General features: G+C 31.6%; 1 non-coding gene and 1 pseudogene across 1 annotated transcript; one reads left to right on the top strand and one right to left on the bottom strand.

Annotated features, from left to right (window-relative positions):
- The first annotated feature begins 5,128 nt into the window (after positions 1-5,128).
- Positions 5,129-5,235, top strand: LOC131176909 (small nucleolar RNA R71). Its single transcript, XR_009146721.1, has one exon. It is a non-coding gene; the product is annotated as a small nucleolar RNA R71 (small nucleolar RNA).
- A 5,372-nt stretch (positions 5,236-10,607) lies between these two features.
- On the bottom strand, positions 10,608-13,844 carry LOC131176906 (beta-glucosidase 18-like; annotated as a pseudogene).
- Between the last annotated feature and the right edge of the window lie 6,191 nt (positions 13,845-20,035).

The raw sequence follows: 20,035 nt of genomic DNA, 5'->3' as shown, positions 1-20,035 counted from the left end.
TGTATGTGTCCCTATTTCATGTCACACCCAAAATTACCTTTGGGATATTTTGGTGACCTTTTCAACTTTTCACAATTACTCTAGCACTTTTCAAGATGTTTCAATCCTCCGAAAATTATTATTATTATTATTATTATTATTATTATTATTATTATTTTTTTTTTATGCTCATTTGCTTGCAATGCATTATATCCCATCTGCACAAGGAAATTAGAACAATGTTAAACTCTGAATAAGGAGTATATAAAAAAAAATCTTAAAACAAATGAAAGAAAAATTGGGAGTTATGCACAAAAATGCTAAGTTTAGGTCTTTAGCTTGACCATACTTACTCAAAATTTCATGGAGAATGAGAAAGATAGCAAGTTGCTATTTTCTCAATTGGCTCACCAGCTAAATAATGCCTCAACCTTTGTCCATTTACCTTGAAATTACCAGATTTTTCACCAAAAATTTCCACAGCACCATGAGGTAAAACTTTCACAATTTTGAATGGACCTGACCACCTTGATTTTAATTTTCCTGGAAAAAATTTCAACCTTGAATTGAATAAGAGAACCAAATCTCCTTCTTTAAAGTCCTTTTTCTTGATATGCTTATCATGCCATTTTTTTGTTCTTTCTTTATAGATCTTAGCATTTTCATAAGCATCAAGTCTCAATTCTTCTAACTCATCAAGTTGCAAAAGTCTTTTGTGTCCAGCAGCTTGTAAATCAAAATTGATTGCTCTAATGGCCCAATAAGCTTTGTGTTCTAATTCTACGGGCAAATGGCATGATTTCCCAAAAACTAACCTATAAGGTGTAGTTCCTATGGGGTTTTAAATCTGTTCTATATGCCCAAAGAGTATCATCTAATTTAAGGGACCAATCTTTTGGACTTATTGTGATTTCTCCAAGATTTGCTTGATTTCTCTATTTGTGATTTCTACTTGGCCATTTGTTTGAGGGTGATATGGTGTGGCAATCCTATGTTTTACCCCATATTTTCTCATCAATTTTTCAAATTGGTGGTTGCAAAAATGGCTACCACCATCACTAATTATGGCACGTGGGGCACCAAACCTGGTCAAAACAAATTTTTTCAGAAATTTCACCACAACTTTTGCATCATTGGTAGGTGTAGCAATAGCTTCTACCCATTTAGATACATAGTCTACCCCTACCAAGATATATTTATTTCCATAAGAAGATGGAAATGGCCCCATGAAATCAATTCCCCACACATCAAATAATTCAACTTCTAATATGGACTGTTGAGGCATCTCATCTCTTTTGGAAATGTTGCCTACCCTTTGGCACCTATCACACTTGCTTACAAAGTCTCTCACATGTTTAAACATTTTAGGCCAATAGAAACCTGATGTCAAGACTTTTCAACAGTTTTGAGACACTAAAATGACCACCATATTCGGAGGAATGAAAATGGTAAATAACATCATGTATTTCTTCCTCTGGTATACATCTCCTAATTATTCCATCATTGCATCTCCTAAACAAAGAGGTTCTTCCCAAGAATAAAATTTAACATCATGCAAGAATCTTTTCTTTTTCTGCCAAGATAAATCGGTGGCAAGACACCACAAGACAAGAAATTCATAATATCGACAAACCATGGAAGTGCAGAATTCAACACATACAACTGCTCATTCATGAAAAATTCATCAATTGGCACAATTTCATCATCTTTATTTTCAGTTTTATCCTAGAAAGGTGATCACCACCACATTCTCAACACCCTTTTATCTCTTATTTCCAAATCAAATTCTTGAAGTAACAATATCCATCTAATCAACCTAGATTTAGCTTCTTTCTTGCTCATTAAATACTTTATTCTTTGCATGATCGGTGAAAACAATTACCTTTGAGTTGACCAAATAAGAACGAAATTTATTGAGTGCAAATACTACGCAAGGAACTCCTTTTCGGTTGTGGCATAATTAACTTGAGCTTCATCAAGGGTTCGGCTTGCATAGTAAATGGCATAAGGTTTTCTATCTTTTATTGGCCAGGCGGCTCAACGACAAACTCGCTTGCATCACACATAATTTCGAATGGCAAAGTCTAATCTGGGGGTTGCATGATAGGAGCTATTGTTAATGCCGTCTTTAACCTGCAAAAAGCAACCATACAATCCTGATTAAAATCAAATTTAACATCATGATTCAAAAGATTTGTTAAGGGTTTAGCAAGTTTAGAAAAATCTGAATAAATCGTAGTAAAACCCGACATGTCAGGAAACTCCACTCCTTTGTGATGGTTGGAGGGCATTTTTCAATAATTTCTATTTTAGCTCTATCCACTTCAATTCCCTATTTGAGATTAAATGCCCTAAAGCGATTCCCTCTTGGACCATAAAGTGGCATTTCTCCCAATTCAACACCAAATCATTATCAAGACACCTCTGCAAGATTTTAGACAAATTAGTCAAGCATGAATCAAAATTAGTGCCATATCTTGAAAAGTCATCCATGAAGACCTCCATAATTTCTTCAATAAAATCAGAAAAAATGGCCATCATGCACCTTTGAAATGTGCGGGCGCATTACACAATCCGAATGGCATCCTTCGATGAGCAAAGGTGCCATAGGGACAGTAAAGGTAGTTTTTTCTTGGTCATCGGGATGTATTGGAATTTGAAAGAAACAGAATATCCATCTAAGTAACAAAAGAATGAATGCTTGGCTAATCTCTCTAACATTTGATCCATAAAAGGAAGGGAAAATGGTCTTTTCTTGTAGCATTGTTCAACTTCCTATAGTCTATGCACATTCTCCAACTCGTAGCAGTTCTAGTGGGTATCAATTCATTATTCTCATTTTTAACAACTGTCACCCCACCTTTCTTTGGTACGACATGCACAGGACTAACCCACTCACTGTCAGAAATGGGGTAAATAATTCCAGCAGCTAGTAATTTTAGGATTTCCTTTTTCACAACATCCTTCATTGTAGGATTCAATCTTCTTTGGTGTTCAATGGAAGGTTTACTATTTGGCTCTAGGAAAATCCTATGCATACAAACTGTTGGACTAATTCCCTTTATATCATCAATTGCATAACCCAAAACTCTTCTATATTCTCTCAAAACTCTCAACAATTTGTCGATCTCAATATTAGTCAATGATGCATTAATTATAACAGGATATGTTTCATTTGGTCCAAGAAAAGCATACGAGGTTGGAAGGAAGAGGTTTAAGATCTACCTTTGGGGCATCCTCTACCTTTAATGATGGTGGTTTGATCTCCAGATTTTGTACTCCTTCAAGTTGAAAAATTGTGGCTTCAGGATGTGGTGGAGAGCTTTCCAAGTTTTGCGCAAAAATAGCCATGTTGTGATTATCATCATCAATGCTCCCACCATGGACTAAGCAATTTTCAAGTGGGTCTTGTGGGTAGCTTTTTCTGAAATGCTCTTGAACAATCTCATCAATAATGTCTACCATAAACAAGACTCAACTTCTTCATGTTTCCTTTTCATGGTGGATTGATGTTGAATATCATTTGATCATCTCCCACTCTAAGTGTCAATTGCTCACCCTTTACATCAATTAATGCACCACTATTGCCAAAAGGGTCTTCCCAATAAGATAGGAACTTTTGTGTCTTCTTCCATATCCAAAATGACAAAATCCAGGAATGTAGAATTTCCCAACCTTGATAGGCACATTTTCAAGAATGCCTTCGGATACTTAATTGAGCAGTCGGTAATGAAAGATACATGTTTGCGGGCTTCAACTCTCCCATATTCAACTTCTCATATATTGAAAGTGGCATTAGGCTGACACTAGCTCCAAGGTCACATAAGGCATTTACCACACAATTATCACCAATATGACAAGGGATGGAAAACACACCCGGATCTTTGAGTTTGGGAGGTAACTTTTTCTGAATTATAGCACTGCATTGCTCTCCCAAGTTGATGGTGTCATAATCTTCTAGCCTTCTCTTGTTGGAAAGAATCTCTTTCAAAAACTTGGCATAACTTGGCATTTGGGATAGTGCCTCAGTGAATGGCACATTGATATACAACTTCTTTAGCACTTCAAGGAATTTGCCAAATTGTTTGTCTAGCTTGTGCTTGATGAATCTTTGAGGGTAGGGAAGGGTGGGTTTGTAAGGTTCAGGTGGGATGTATGGTTTCTCTCCCTCATCTTGCTCACTTTTGCTTTCTTCTTCTTTTTCATTTTTCTTGCTCTCAACTGAATTTTCTTCTTTTGTGCTCTCTTTTTCTTCTCTCTTGTTTTCACTCTCTTGACCAACTTTTTTACCACTTCTCAAGGTCACCAACTTACATTGTTCATGAGGGTTTTGTGGTTGGCTAGGTAGTTTCCCATAGGAATTGCTTCCTGATGAGCTTGCTTGTTGCGCCAATTGAGTCTCCAACATGCGGTTGTGGACTTGTAATTGATCCATGGTTTGTCTCATGTGTTGCATTTCTTCCTCCAATTTGCTATTCATCTTGCTTTGTTCAGCAAAAAATTTCTCCATCATGTTCTCCAAGGTTGGCTTCGGTTCATGAGGTGGAAGGGATTGTTGTGCTCTTGCTTGATATCCAGGTGGTGGTTGTCTTGTGGGCTGAAATTGAGGCTGAAATTGAGGCCTATTTTGCTGCATAAACTGCTGGTTATGAGCATAATTTGAGCTTTGGCCTTGTTGAGCAAAAGTTGCTTGTGGTCTCCATGTTGAGTTGTTCATATTAGAATAAGAATTTCCCATAGGTTTCTGTTGATAACCTCCTGCATAAGCAGCTTGTTCTTGCAAATAATCATCACCATAAGAAGAATAATCAACTCCACAACTTTGAGTTCCATTTGTGAAGGCAACTTGTTGCATAGTTGTAGGAGTTGAGGTTGTTGCCTTTGTGCAAAAATCACTAAGAAGCTGAGTCAACTGGTCAAATCTTGCATTCATGTAGCTAACTGAGTCTAGTTCATAGATCCCAGCTTTCTTTGGCTCAAGTGCTCTAGGATTTCCCCATAAATGGGTATTATGAGCAATCTTCTCTAATAGATCATAGCATTCTTCACTTGTCATTCTCATGAAATCTCCTCACCTTGTGAATCAATTGTGTTTCTTATGGCTAGAGTAACTCTGGTGTAGAAATTCTGAACGATCATCCATTTGGGCATTTCATGATGAGGACACTGCCTTTCAAGCTCTTTAAATCTCATCCAAGATTCATACAAAGTTTCATCATCCCTTGGTTTAAAAGCTACCATCAAATTCCTCAAATGAGTGGTCTTTCCAGGTGGGAAAAACTGAGATAGAAAAGCTTGAGATAAATTTGCTCCCAAGTAGCTATAATAGCTTGTGGAAGTGAATCATACCACTCCAATCTGAATCCAGAAGAGAGAATGGAAATAAGGTGAGCCAGAATAACTTCATCTGAAACTCGGGTTGTCTTTGTGTACCACATATCATCAAAAATTTCTTCAAATGAGAATGAGGGTTTTCAAGTGGGATACCTCCAAATTGTGAATTCTGAACCATTTGAATAAGACCAGTTTTTAATTCAAATTGATTAGCTACAATAATAGGTGCATTATCTCTCACATCGGTACATCTAGGAAAAGCATAATCTAACATGGATCTTCTTTGAGGATCATTTTGATTAACAACTACATTTTGCCCGTTTTGCTCATTTCCTCCATTATCTCCTCCAATAGCTCTATTTTGATTCTCCATATTTTCTATTGTCTCCTCTTGCTCAAATATTTGTTGTTCTTCTTTTACGCTTCTTTTCTTCTTTTGTACTCCTTTTTGTTGGCTCGTGAATTTTTCAATTTAGGTTGAACAACAATTGATATCACTTGTGCTTTCGATCGTCTCATAAACAAGAAAAGTACGAAAAACACAAGGAACAATAGTGAAAATAAAATAAAATAAAAATTCTAATTATCTTAAAACAATTAAAAACCAAATTAAAATCAAACAATTCCGACAGCGGCGCCAAAAACTTGATACGGTGTGTCGCAAGTGCACGGTCACGATAGTATAGTTTTAAAAATTGATATCGATCCCACAGGGAATTGTGCTTAAATTGGAAATAAAAGTATAAGCTAATTAGAATGACAAAAATTAAAAGATATTAAAAATAAAATCTAAAAATTAAAATTAAGACAAAAATTAAAGATGTAAAATGAAATTTGGAATTAAAATTGGTATTTGAGGAATTAAAACTAGATCAATCAATTAACTAAAATTAATTAAACTAGATTACCAAAAATTAATTTGAAATTTCTATTTATGAATTTAAGAAGAATTAAATCTAAAAAAAAAATAAAGTAATTCTAGATATTGGATTTAAATTGAAATTGCTATTTATGAGATTTGGAGGATTTATATCTAACTTCAATGAAAAATAAATTGATTCTAGAGATTGGATTTTCAATATTGTTTGCATGTGATTTTTCCCTAATTTAGCCAAACACATGAGAATTGCAATTTTGAGGGAAATCAATTCTTAAATTTTTGAAACCTTTTTCAAGCATCTCAAAGTTGGTTTTCATTAAATCAAACCCTGTTTTCACGGTATTTCAAACCTAACAAAAACCCAATTAATGCTCTAATTGATTTTTGGAAAGTTCCCCTTAATCTTCTTAGCTTATTTCTAACACCAAGAAAATAAAGTTTATTGCAAGATTATCTATCCCCAATATTCACTTTTCAGTCCATCTATTAAGGATTAAAACTTAACTTAATGAGGGCCCATTCATCAAGCAAGGAAATAAGCACACAAGCAATAAATCAAAATATAACAATCTTCATTTAAATGGCTAAATCAGTTCAAAACCACAAAACAAATCAATATTTACAAACCCATCTCTAGAATCTCAATCAACTACTCACAAATCATTGTTTAAAAATAAACCCAAATGAAGAAATGAAGAAATAATGGAAATGTAAGCTTAAAGGGGTAAAAAAACCAGTGATTTGCGGCGGGATCTCTGAGAAAAGTGCGAAACGTGATCCTTCTGCCTTGGAAGAAGATCTGAAAATGCAGAAAATGCTCCTCTTTCTCTCTTTCTCACTTTTTAGAAAATGACTCCTTGCTCTCTATATATGGAAAGAAAGTGATAAAATGGGTCTTTATATAGGCTAAGGACTGTTCTAGAATGGGTAAAAGGGGAAGGATCGAGAAAAGGTGAGGTAAAAAGGTGATGCGGAAATGCCACGTCAACAATTTTCGATAAAAGCGACATAAGTAAGTCGGTTGTGTCGCGGGTTGTGTCGTTCTCGGTGTGAATATCGACGATCGACACAACCTTCGACATAAGCTAATTTGGTTGTCTTTGCGCAGTTGTGTCGCTCGCCATTTTTAACTCAACTTCAAAATTTTTGCATTTCGACTTTAATCTCCTCCAAATGGCTATTCTGATCAAAATTCATCAAATTTCTCCAGATTTATCCTACAAAGCAAATAAATTCAAAAATTAAACTAAGAAACGTGAAAATTGTAAAATTAACTAAATATATACTAATATCTATAATAATGGCTATGAACAAGGGTAAATTATGTGCAAAAATTACTCCTAAATGATGATCTAAAATGCATGCATCAATTAACTTCTCCAAATCTACCCTCTGTAACTAAGATTAGTATTATGCATTAACTCGGTATCGTCCTGTCTTAATGCAAGCATAATTTATAATATTTTCAATATTTTATTGTCAATATATTATATTGTTGAGTAACTTCTTTTTTTATTATTTTTAGAAGGGGAAGAAGAACCATCACCTCCTATTATTTCCCACCTTTTATTGAGACCTATCTAATACAACTTAACCTGATAAACAATTATTTAAGTGAAGAAAATAATCAATTGCCAAAAATAGATGATAGCGATCATCTGCTACATCCCCATTGCTTCCATCCGCAATTTTTCCCGATAACAACAGTAGTCACATTTTTTTTAATTAGCTACATGAACAAAAAATATTTATCAATTATATGTACATCGACCTTCCACTCATAATGTTAGTTGAAAAGGAAAAGAAAAGTAGATTAATTGAGAAGTTTCACTGATTAGAAAAACTAAAAAAAAACTCGAGAGGGCTAATACAATTACGTAGCTGATGTTGGTCATTAATGGTTCACTTGTAACCTTAAAATAAGACTAAGTCAGTACTCTAATTTCATGTTGAGAAAAATTAAATAACCTGAAGTAAGCAGATAAATAGCAAATGAGAATTTGACCAATAACAAACTAGATAAAGTCAACTATATGTCAAGAACTAGAAATTCCATAGTATAGCTGGCAATATATAAATAAGTGGGTGAATGCATCCCAATTGCTGAGGCCTTTGTTGCCTTCCGAGAATACTCCTTCCATCTGCAGGAATAAACATATGAAGAAATTAATTTATGTATGGGAAATATTGTCTGCATGCAACTCAAGTACATGATCTATGAGAAAGTTTGTCTAGGGATGGTTACAAATTTCTCAGAAAATTATTTTTTTATGAGAGAATTATATTCATTGAATGGCTTCATTTTTCATCAGTTTTAAAGGAATTTATAAATACTAGGTTATATATATGCAGGAATTATTTATATTTATATATGCAGGAAATTTTGGATGGCTTCGTTGCCAACAGACCTTCAGAACAGTTACATTGCGTACGTGTAGAATATATGTAGACCAAGGCAAATGTTGCTTGCTGGTTTGTAATGGCATAAATTTGTTTAATTTAGAGCATATATATATATATATATGTAGAGAGAGAGAGAGATAGAGAGAGAGAAGAGAATCATACATATATATAGCTACCTGATAAGAAGAAGTTGCAGTCCCAAAGAGAAAAGATGGAGGGAATTGGCCACGATCCAAACATGAACGCCTATCTGTCATCAACACTATTGATGATAGGAAGAGAACCAAAACAAAACTGGCTTTCTTCATCCTTCACTGCTAATGCTATTCTTTTTTTCTTCTGCCGCTGCACAACTAACCAATGCAATTACACAATGCAATTGCACGTATTGTGGTCAAATATGATGATCAAACATGACGGTCAATATCTAGCTAAATCTAACGGATTAGATTAATAAAAGTATTATGCACAATAATGTTAATTAATTAATTGGGATTTGAGAGAGTGTTAGATATTTATATAATATGTGCATGTTGCTTACATACATGGCCCCCGCATAACTTTTTTTTTTTTTCCCGACTCCTAAATAAAAGAATAGTTGGTCAACTGCCAAAAGAATGGTATCGTGCATAAAGATACCTTGAACTAACAGAGGAAGGAAGACTAGTCTAAGAATTCATGAATGATAAAAGATGCACAAGTCTTCCTCAAAATCCCATGCCCTAGAATATACGTAATATATATAGATATAAACAAAAAAAAATTAGGGAAATATATTATTTATTTTAATTTATATTTTGGAGCTTTTTTTGGCTAACATATGGAGCTTTATCCTTATATTTGATTTTCAGATCTCTATAGATTATATTGTGTTCACTAAATAACCAATTTGATTTTTTTTAATTTATTTTAATATTTTTAAAAATAATAGAGGCTATTAGAAATGGATACTCTATAAGAAATTTATTACACTCTTTTTAATGATTTTATTGCTTAAATGGACTATTCTATTGCTTATGTCTTATGAAAAAAATTCAACATATATATATATATATATATATATCATTTGTTAAATTTATATTATTATTTTTTTTTGAGAATATACATTTTATTATTCTCTCAAACATTATTTTATTATTGTTAATATAAAAAGTTGCGAATATCATATTATCATATCTCTCAAACATTATCCTTTGTTAGTGGTATTTTTCCTTACCATTTATGCAAATAAAAAATTTAATTTATGAGAACTTATTCAATACAGTCATGTCAATATTATATATAGATAACGAATAATAAAACTATTATATATATATAATGATTATATTCTAAAATCTCTCACTCATTCAATCCACTGCAAATTGTGTATTTTTGTGTATCTATGATAATTATGAGTTCTTTTAATAAGAAAAATGTGGTAGAATTTGAAAAGAACCATGCGACCTTCAGAGGAGCAATGCCACTGTGAGTCATTGGTCTACTTGCTCTGCACTCTTCTCCTCTCTCTTTCTTGTTCGGCATACAAGCCTTAACCAGATCAAAAGGATGAGTGGAGAAGCCATCTTCTCCTCTCTCTTTCTTGTTCGACATACAAGCCTTAACCAGATCAAGAGGACGAGTAGAGGAGCCAGTAATAATGGAAGCGAATCTATTATATAAGCGACATCTATTAATTATAGAACAAGCATTAATTTTGAATGTTTTGAGTAGATCTATTGACCTAGGAATAATTGTCAAACCCATGCCAAGTTTTACTTAGTTTTATTACAAATAATCCATTTTATTAAAAAAAAAAAACTAGTTATATTAGCAAATGTATTTTGATTTAATTAATATAATTAAGTTATTTCCTGCATTTCTATTTTTGGTTAAAAAATAGGTAATATCAAGTAAAAAATATATCTAAATTTCTTATTAGGAGCTAAAACATGAAAAAAATAGAAGCTTGAATATTCTCGTACATGTGATATAGCTATGGTACACGTGACATAGCTATGTGACTTCCAAATGATAAGGGACAACTTCAATAAATATATGAAAGTACACTGTCTGTATCTAACTTTTCAAGAATCTGGACTGCAAATGCCACAGAAGGAACAACTTAAATCAATGAATAACTATGAATATATTGTGCACACTGTCTATCTAGCTTTATACCAATCTAGATTACAACTGCACAATATTGTTCTGTTGCTATTCTTAGGCAAGAAAAAAACCAGATTCATTTTTCAAGAAATGCTGGAACCATTTGGCTGATCTCTTTGGTGTTCTTTGCATTGTTCTGCGGTCTACATGATACAATCCGAAGCTTATTGTATAACCATAAGTCCACTCAAAATTGTCGATCAGAGACCAATGGAAGTAGCCTCTCACATCTGCTCCATTCCTGTAATTTTCATTAACTTTTGTAAGATTACCACTTCAACTAAAAACAGAACCCATGATTTTCAAGAACATTGATAGACAAGAAAATGTGAATTTACCTAATTGCCGAAACCAAAGAAGTGAGGTAACCCTGCATGTACTCTAACCTGTTCACGTCATTGAGCATATCTTCAATGTTTTTGCTGCTAGGCTGTGCATATCCTGCAAGTAGTGTATAATTTTTTAAGTCCTGAGACTGAATTACTAATCTCTGTTTGATAATTGCTAATTATACACGTATTTAAGTTAGTTTCAAATAATTAAAAAAAAAATAGTATTGGGCTTTATTGATATATATACCATTTTCTGTGATGTACATGGGCGTGTTGTTGTATCTATCTTTGAAGTACATGATTGTCTTCTCCATGCTATTTGGAACAACATAGAAGGTAGGCATTGCTGTCTATATGAGGACAAAACAAAAAGCAATGTTAAGTACTGTTATTATCATTTGATTTGTTATTTAAATTGTGAGCTTTGGATATCTTACTGGCTCTCCTATAAGAACTCCATCTTTCTCTCCAGTTCCATAAGTAAAGGTATCTTTAAGTAAATCATCATGATAATTGCATGGTGTCAACAAACAATCCTTTGCATAGAGGGTGCTATAATGGTTGATTCCAATGAAATCCAATTTGTTTGCTAGTTTCCTCTTATCCTCCACTGAAAATGTTGGTAGCCTTAGACCTACAATCTGTTGCATCTCTGGCGGATACTCTCCAAACATAATGGGATCCATAAACCTACACACACCAACGAAAGAATTTGCACTCCTATTAATTCATCTGAGGGCAAGCAGCAACTTTATAGTATAAAACTTTAACTAATTAGAGCAATTTATTACCATGCGGCAATGAAACCTAAAGCTCGTTGAGCAGCCACACGATCGGCTGGAATATCTCTCAATGGCTCATACCAGTAGATATGTAATACAATGCCAATTTTTCCTCCTTGTTTTTCCTATTTCAAGTAATAATTTTATTAAGTAAACATGGTATGGGAAAGAATTCTCTTTTCAGTATTTGAAGTCATAATGTATATAATACCTGATACTTCTTCCGGTAAATTTCAGTTGCTGTGGCATGCGCTAATATCATATTATGTGCAGCAATGTAAGGCTCTAACTCAGAGTTCCCAGCTTTACATTTGCCTACAGGGTAAGAGCATCGATTTGGTGGCCATATTCCACTGTAGTAGCCATATTGGGCTGCCATGTTAGCTTCATTGAGTGTAATCCAATGTTTGACTCTGTCTCCAAAAGCTTGGAAGCAGATATCTGCGAAGTAGCCGAAATCATCCTATAACAAAATTAAGATGGTAGATTAGATTTTTATTAATCTTGCTAATATTATTAACAATGGTAGCATTTTATAATTTTCTATAACTAAAACCTCCAAAGCATACTTTTCTAAAATTTTCTTTAACTTTTATAAAAAAAAAAAAAAGTACCAAATATAGAGAAACTTACTGTATTTGAGAACTTAACCAAGCGCCGTATCGATCTTCTAGTTCTTGAGGAACATCAAAATGATGCAAGGTAACAACTGGTTCTATTCCTATAGAATTAAAGAGGTATACATAAGAATAATAATAATACAAAAGTACTTAAATCTAAGTGTCAAAGTAGCATAAAATAGGGCTATGTATTTACCTTTGAGCAAAAGAGCATCAATAAGCTTATTGTAAAATGTAATTCCTTCAGAATTGATCTCTCCAAATCTACCCTCTATTATTAAGATCAAAATTAATTAAAACATAAAGAAATGAAATAAAAAACTCATATTTAAAGGAAAATTTTTGTGGAACATACTTGGAAGAATTCTGACCCATGAAATCGAAAATCTATATGAATTTACTCCAAGGGAATGCATTAACTCTATGTCGTCCTGTCAAAATACAAGCATAATTTATAATATTTTCAATATTTCTTCCACCAAAAAAAAAATATATTTTTTCAATATTTAAAAAGAAAAAAGAACCACCATATTTTATTTTTTTCTGCCTCTTGTTGAGACTAGTCAAATTCATCTTAGCACATTTAAAAATTATTTTTATTACTAATATCATTTTTTAAAATGATTAAATTACTAGTATCCAATGATTTTTTAATCCCTTAATTTGGCTAAGTTGGATCTTGTTTTTGGTAGAAACTTCATTCTAATTAGTGGAAAACGTTTGCAAATATAATCAAATTAAGTCAAAATTTTTTGCTCTTTTCATCCCTGTTATTGATAGGAACTTTCGGAACTCTAATTAATAGAAAAATAGATTATTTAATTAAGTCAAGAAAATTATTGATTACCAAAAATAGATGATAGTGATCATCAGCTACATCCCCATTGCTTCCATCCGCAGTATTTGTACCAGATACGTGAGTAAATACATCCCAATTGCTTAGGCCTTTGTTGCCTTCCAAGTATGCTCCTTCAATCTGCAGGAATAAATATATATAGAAATTAAAAATTAATCTGCAGGAATATATAGAAATTAATCTGCACGCCTTTGATGCAAACCAAACAGATTTTTTACTCTTAACAGCAAATTTTCAGGCAAAAAAAAGATTTCTCATAAAGCAAAGCGAATGTTGCTTGCCGGTCTGTGATAGTATAAATTTGTTTAATACAATGCATAAATATATAGAAGAGAAGCTTACATATACCAACCTGATAAGAAGAAGTTGCGGTACCAAAGAGAAAAGAAGGAGGGAATTGGCTACGGTCCAAACATGAACACCTGTCTATCATCAACGCTATTGATGATAGGAAGAGAACCAACACAAAACAGGCTTTCTTCATCCTTCACTACTAATGCTATTCTCTTCTGCTGCTGCTGACTAATAACAGAGGTTAACTTCTTAATTGGATTGTGTAAATGCTGGGATATCGTCGTCCCTTTATATAGAGAACTCATTGGCATTTTTTATATTTTTTTATTACTAGTTGAATATGCTGCCTGCCAATGCAACTTCTCATTTGTGGTCAAATATAATGATCAAACTTGACGGTCAATATCTTGCGAAGTCCAACGGATTAGATTAATTAAGGAAAGGATTGTGCATAATTTATGTTAATTAATTAATTGGTATATAATATATATGCAAGTTGCTGGCATACATAGTTGGTTAAATATCATATTATATCTCTGGCTATCACAACTGCCAAAAGAATGGCAGTTTTAATTTGCTCATTTTTCATGGAATTGCTTTTATTTTTTATTTTTTCCTTTTTTAATTTAAGCCTTCATGATATAAGGATTTTAAATGGTCGTATTTGTTTGGGGGAAATTGATTTCAGGGGATTATTAACCTTCTTCATTTTATTTCTCTAGTGGGTAATTTAGGGGTGAGCATTCGGTTCGAACTGAATCGAATTAAATTATGAAAACCGAATTATATATTTTAGAAACCGAACTGGAATGGATGAAAAATCGAATCGAACTGAACCACTCTATTTCAGTTCGGTTAGACTTGGTTCAAACTAATCAGTTTTATATTTTATTATTTTTTAATTTAGACTTAATTTTCAAGTTACTTGGTCTAATTTTGACTTTGGTTTAAACCTAATAAATATTAATGAATGGAATTAAATAATTTATATATATATATAATTAAATATAATTCATAAATTTCCCATAAAAATAAACCAATTCATAAGTCGATACGGTTTAATTTGGTTCGATTTGAATATATAAAATTATTATTCGGTTCGGTTTAACTGATTTTTTTCTTTAAAATCGAGCCGAATCAAAATAACCGAAATTTTTATAATATAAAACCAAACCGAACCGATTAAATTTTAAAACCAAATCGATTGAACTGAATTGACTCGATTTGGCTCTGTTTTTCGATTTAAACCGAAATCTGCTCACCCCTAGTGGGTATGTTCTAGTTGTACTGCAATTTACGATGGAAACTACACTGCAAGAACCAAAAATTGACCAAGCAAGTTGATAATATTTTTGATAAACCTAGCGTCCTTTTTCTCAAAAGTCGATACGGTTTGATTTGGTTCGATTTGAATATATAAAATTACTATTCGGTTCGGTTTAACAGATTTTCTCTCTTCAAAATCGAACCAAACGGAAATAACCAAAATTTTTATAATATAAAACCAAACAGAACCGATTAAATTTTAAAATCAAATCGATTGAATCGAATTGACTCGATTTGGCTCAGTTTTTCGGTTTAAACTAAAATCTGCTCACCCCTAGTGGGTATGTTCTAGTTGGCACTGCAATTTCTAATAGGAAACTGCACTGCAAGAACCAAAAATTGACCAAGCAAGTTGATAAGATTTTTGATAAACCTAACGTCCTTTTTCTCAAAGACAAATAAGGGTCATCAGCCACGTGTTATCTTCATTCAATAGCATATATTTAAGTTGGAACACACGGACTATCTCTTACTGTATAGTCCCCTTTTTATTATTTGATATATTGAGCATCTGACTTTTTTTTTTTTTTTTATAAACAAACCGTTTTATTAATAATTAAACCAGGAAAAACTTAGCATGAAACATTCATTAAGCATTTGACCCATTGAATAAAAAAATGTTTAGCAAACTTTGAATTCCATGCATTCTCACTTTTCTTCATTTCCATTGTTTGCATGGCGCCTAAAATTAAGATTTCTAAACCTGTTTTACTATCCTTTCCTCCAAAGTCTACAAGTCACAGTTGAAAAATCAATATATCATTCAAGTACGTGGAAATCTCAAACTACAAAAGTAGCGTCTTGATCTTTTTGTTAAGCCATCCACCTCTTTTCCTTTTTTTTTTTTTTTTTACTTTAATTAATTAGCTTCAATAATATTCAAATTTATAACTTCATTTTTTTTCAAAAAATATCTATTATCATTAAATCAAAATTGGTTACTTGTTTTACAGATTATTTTAGTGTTCTTTTGGTATTTCAAGGTCTACAAAATATAAAGGAAATGCATATATTGAATACCCATATGGGATTTGACCATTCAAAGTTACCAATACCAACCAAAGTAGCTTCTCATCAGATCTGCTTTTCTCATTTCGTGGAAGCATCGATAATGCATGCATGGTATGTTCAAACTGAAACTGAAATTTCAGGGCAATTTAACTTTATAATTGGACGACTTGGAGTCATCGCAAATCTATGGTCTTTTTTTCTTCATTTTTTAATTATATATATAATTTTTACGGTTATCTTGGAAAACTAAGACCCATGTGCAATATAAACGAATCAATAAATAAATAAATCAAACTTTGATATAAAATTAATTAATAAATGCATCAAAACCAACCGATCACTTGTCTTCAAATGGCCAATAGGCAATAATAAACTGCTTGTTGTGCTCATTAATGTTATTAATTAGCTAATGAATGAAAATAATTAAAAAGAAGAAATATGCCAAATCCTGAAAGAAGAATAAAATTAAAGAAATGACCACACAAACAAATTTCAATTACGACGGCCCAAGAATATGTTCCCTCACCATACACAAAATGTTGAAATTTAAATATAATTTTCATGTAACAATATTATTATCTGCCATGGTTGAGCGCCTCCCCCAATTTTTTTTAATTGCATGCATTATCAATTATTTTATTTTAATTAGAATTAAGAGTTTATATACAAGAGACCCTTGGTCCCCTCAGTGTTTTTTAAAAAATTAAACTTAAAAATAATAATATTAATAATAATATTAATAATAGTAATAATAATAATAATAATAATAATTCAAGTTAAAAATATTTTTAAAATGAACAAAATAATAATAATAATAATAATTAAATATTACACAGTTAATATTTATTTAAAATACACTAAAAATCTTATATATACAAAGAAAATAAAAAAGGATAATGGGAAATTAAAAAAAATAAAGCTTTGAATTTTTTCGTCCTATTTTGTATTTTTAAGTCTTTATATTGTTTTTTTTATACTTAATATTTTAAGTGCTAAATTAAGTACAGATTGAATATGCTAACTTGGGTGTTATATGTGCCTTTCTTGTTAATTTTTTCCATCTATTTAAAATTAATAAAATATGTGATTCATAAAAAAAATAAATAAATATTGATTATTGTTTGATAAAAGTTTAATTTATAATTTTTATTAATTATATAATAATATAATTATTTAAATGACTTTTCTAACAAGTACAATATTGCACTCGTTAATATTTATTAAATATGTTTATTTGTTACTAAAATTGTATCCATAAATAAGAAATTATATTTTTTATGTGATCTTGCACTTTTTTATATATCGTTATACATTTCTATATAATATTAATATTTTCTGATTTAAAATTGATAATAAATAAACATATTGAAGAATGAATTTATGTTTATTTTAGGTCTTTAAGTGGATTTGTTGCAGTTTTCCTTCTCATCAGCAAAAAGTTTCTCCTGATATTTTATTTTATTTTATTTTTTCATTTGGAAGATAAGACTCTGTAATTGATATTTATAGAGGAATCGGTGAGAGAGACAGGGAGATGGGGGAGATGGTTGAAGATGGTGAGGATAAAATAGTAATTAACATTCTTCTTTCTTTTAACTTATGTCATGGTAGTGAGATATTTAGGAAATCGAAAATAATAAGTTAAAAGGATTTTATTATAACGTAAATTAATATTAAGGTGATTTGATAATATAAATTAAAGTTTAGAGATAATATTGTCTTCAAGATAACCGGTGAAAATTATCTTGAAATTTGAAGGCATATGGGGCTCAAGAAATCCTCCAGCTTTCATGTCTTTGCATTTGATGAATATTTTTCATTTTAAATATTATATTTTTATATTTTATATATAACAATAAAAATTCTTATAAAAAAAGAAAGTTATTATTTGTTAATGTTCTTTTACAATAATCTTCGGCATTATTGTGATATAGTCACTTAATTATTAAATTAAAAGAATTAATAATATGACAAGTTGCTGGTTGTTACCTTTTTTATTTTTTTTATTTCGAATGGCAGTTGATCAAGTTATTATATAATTCCTATCAATTTCTTTGAATTCGGATACGCTCATCACTATCTTATTCTTATGATAATTTTTTATTTAAATAATATAATTATATATAATCTTTGAAGGAATAAGCAAGTCCTAAGTTTATGACGAGATCATAAAAAACGGTGGTAAACAAGCCGCCTCATACATATATAACATTTGTTTTGTATATATAAATGCATGCATCTCATCCTGATATCTTTTCAATAATTATTTTCAACTCATTCCTAATTTTTCTTCCTTAATTTCCTTATTTTGTTATTGTTATATATATAATACATAATAAAATCATTGCATGTATAATAATTGTATATCAAAATTTCACATTTGTCTAATCCACTATGGATTGTGTGTGTCGATGTGATAATTGTGAAGTCTTTTAATAAGAAAAATATGATTTGAAAAGAACCACGTGGCCTTTAGTGGAACAATGCCATCGTACATCTTTATCGACTTTCTCTGTCCTTTCCTCTTCTTTCTTTCTTGTTGGGCATACAAGCCTTAACTAGATCAAGAGAATGAGTATAGCAGCCAGCAACAATGGAAGTGTAACGCCCTCACCGTAGGTAGTCCGTACATTTCTTTGTTGACGACTAATGTCTGTTCGGACAGTCGGGATGTCTGGAACTACGCTTAAACTATAGTGAGGAGGCATAAATTAATGAAATAAATATTAAAAAAATATAGAAAAATTTTTGAGAAATAAAATAAAATTTAGAGAATTTATTAATTGGTATAAAAAAATAAAAATAATCCGATGAGCACCATGAAATGCATTTTGGTCATTTCACCCCTAGAGGTGAATTTTGACTTAAATGTCAAATTAAAATTTGGAAATAGAATAATTAACATAAATTAATTTTATGAATTTGAAATTGAAAAATGAGAAGAGAAAGAAGAAGAAAAGAAAAGAAAAGAAAAGGAAAGAAAAGAAAAGAAAGGAAATAGATTAATGAAATTTAAAAACAATAAAGTACACATAAATGTATATATATAAATACCCACAAGAGACAAAACCCCACCAACCATCTTCTTCTTCCTCTTCTCTCTCCCTCGAAAGGAAATAGATTAATGAAATTTAAAAACAATAAAGTACACATAAATGTATATATATAAATACCCACAAGAGACAAAACCCCACCAACCATCTTCTTCTTCCTCTTCTCTCTCCCTCCTTGCCGTCTCCCTTAGTCTCTCCCTCCCCACCATTGTTATCAAGCTTAAAGCTTGATTTCCCAAGCTTTCACTCCCCAAAACCCATAGTCCCCTTCATTAAAAATTTAGCCTACATCATAAGGAAGCTCTAGGTACCCATAGGAAGAAGGAAAATTGAAGTTTTGGGAAAATTTCCAAGTTGGGTCACAAGAGGTTAGTGTTTTTCTCCCTTCTTCTTTAATACTTGAAAGTGACTTGAGATAAGTGGAAATTTCAAGAAATTAACAAGAAATTCATGAACCCATGATGTCCCCAAATTTTGGCAGCCATGAAATGTGTTGGGCTTTATTGTGTTCAAATAATGTAAATGAGTTTAGAGATGATGATTGATATGATTATATATATGAGAAGTGAAAAGGGATTGAATTGATTGAGTTTGAAACTTGGAAATTAGGGTTTGTGTACATGACTTGGAGATTTTGTGTAAATGCTTGAAATTTGACCTAATTGGGATGAGATTATTGCTTATAGAAGTGTATTGCATGCAAATTGAAGTAAGGAAGTTGGAGGAGATTGAGTTTTGGAAGTGTCAATTTTCTGCAGGTTGTGTTTGTTGAGGGCAGTGTACATTTTAAGCCATAAATGAAATTGTGTGACCCCAATTGGTATGAGGCCAATTGGAGGTGAAACTAGACCCAAAATAGCCCATTTTCCATGAAGAAACCATGCTCAAATTCTGTCCAAAACTTGACCTAAAGACTGCCCAAATTCAGATTTCCTGCACCCAACCAGAAAATGACCAAATGAACAGTACATGTTCATTTGGTCATAACTCTCTATACTGGTCTAAATGACCTAAAAAATT

Source organism: Hevea brasiliensis, unplaced genomic scaffold (genome assembly GCF_030052815.1).
Source record: "Hevea brasiliensis isolate MT/VB/25A 57/8 unplaced genomic scaffold, ASM3005281v1 Scaf268, whole genome shotgun sequence".
NCBI lineage: Eukaryota > Viridiplantae > Streptophyta > Magnoliopsida > Malpighiales > Euphorbiaceae > Hevea > Hevea brasiliensis.
This window is presented reverse-complemented; position numbering and strand designations above follow the sequence as displayed.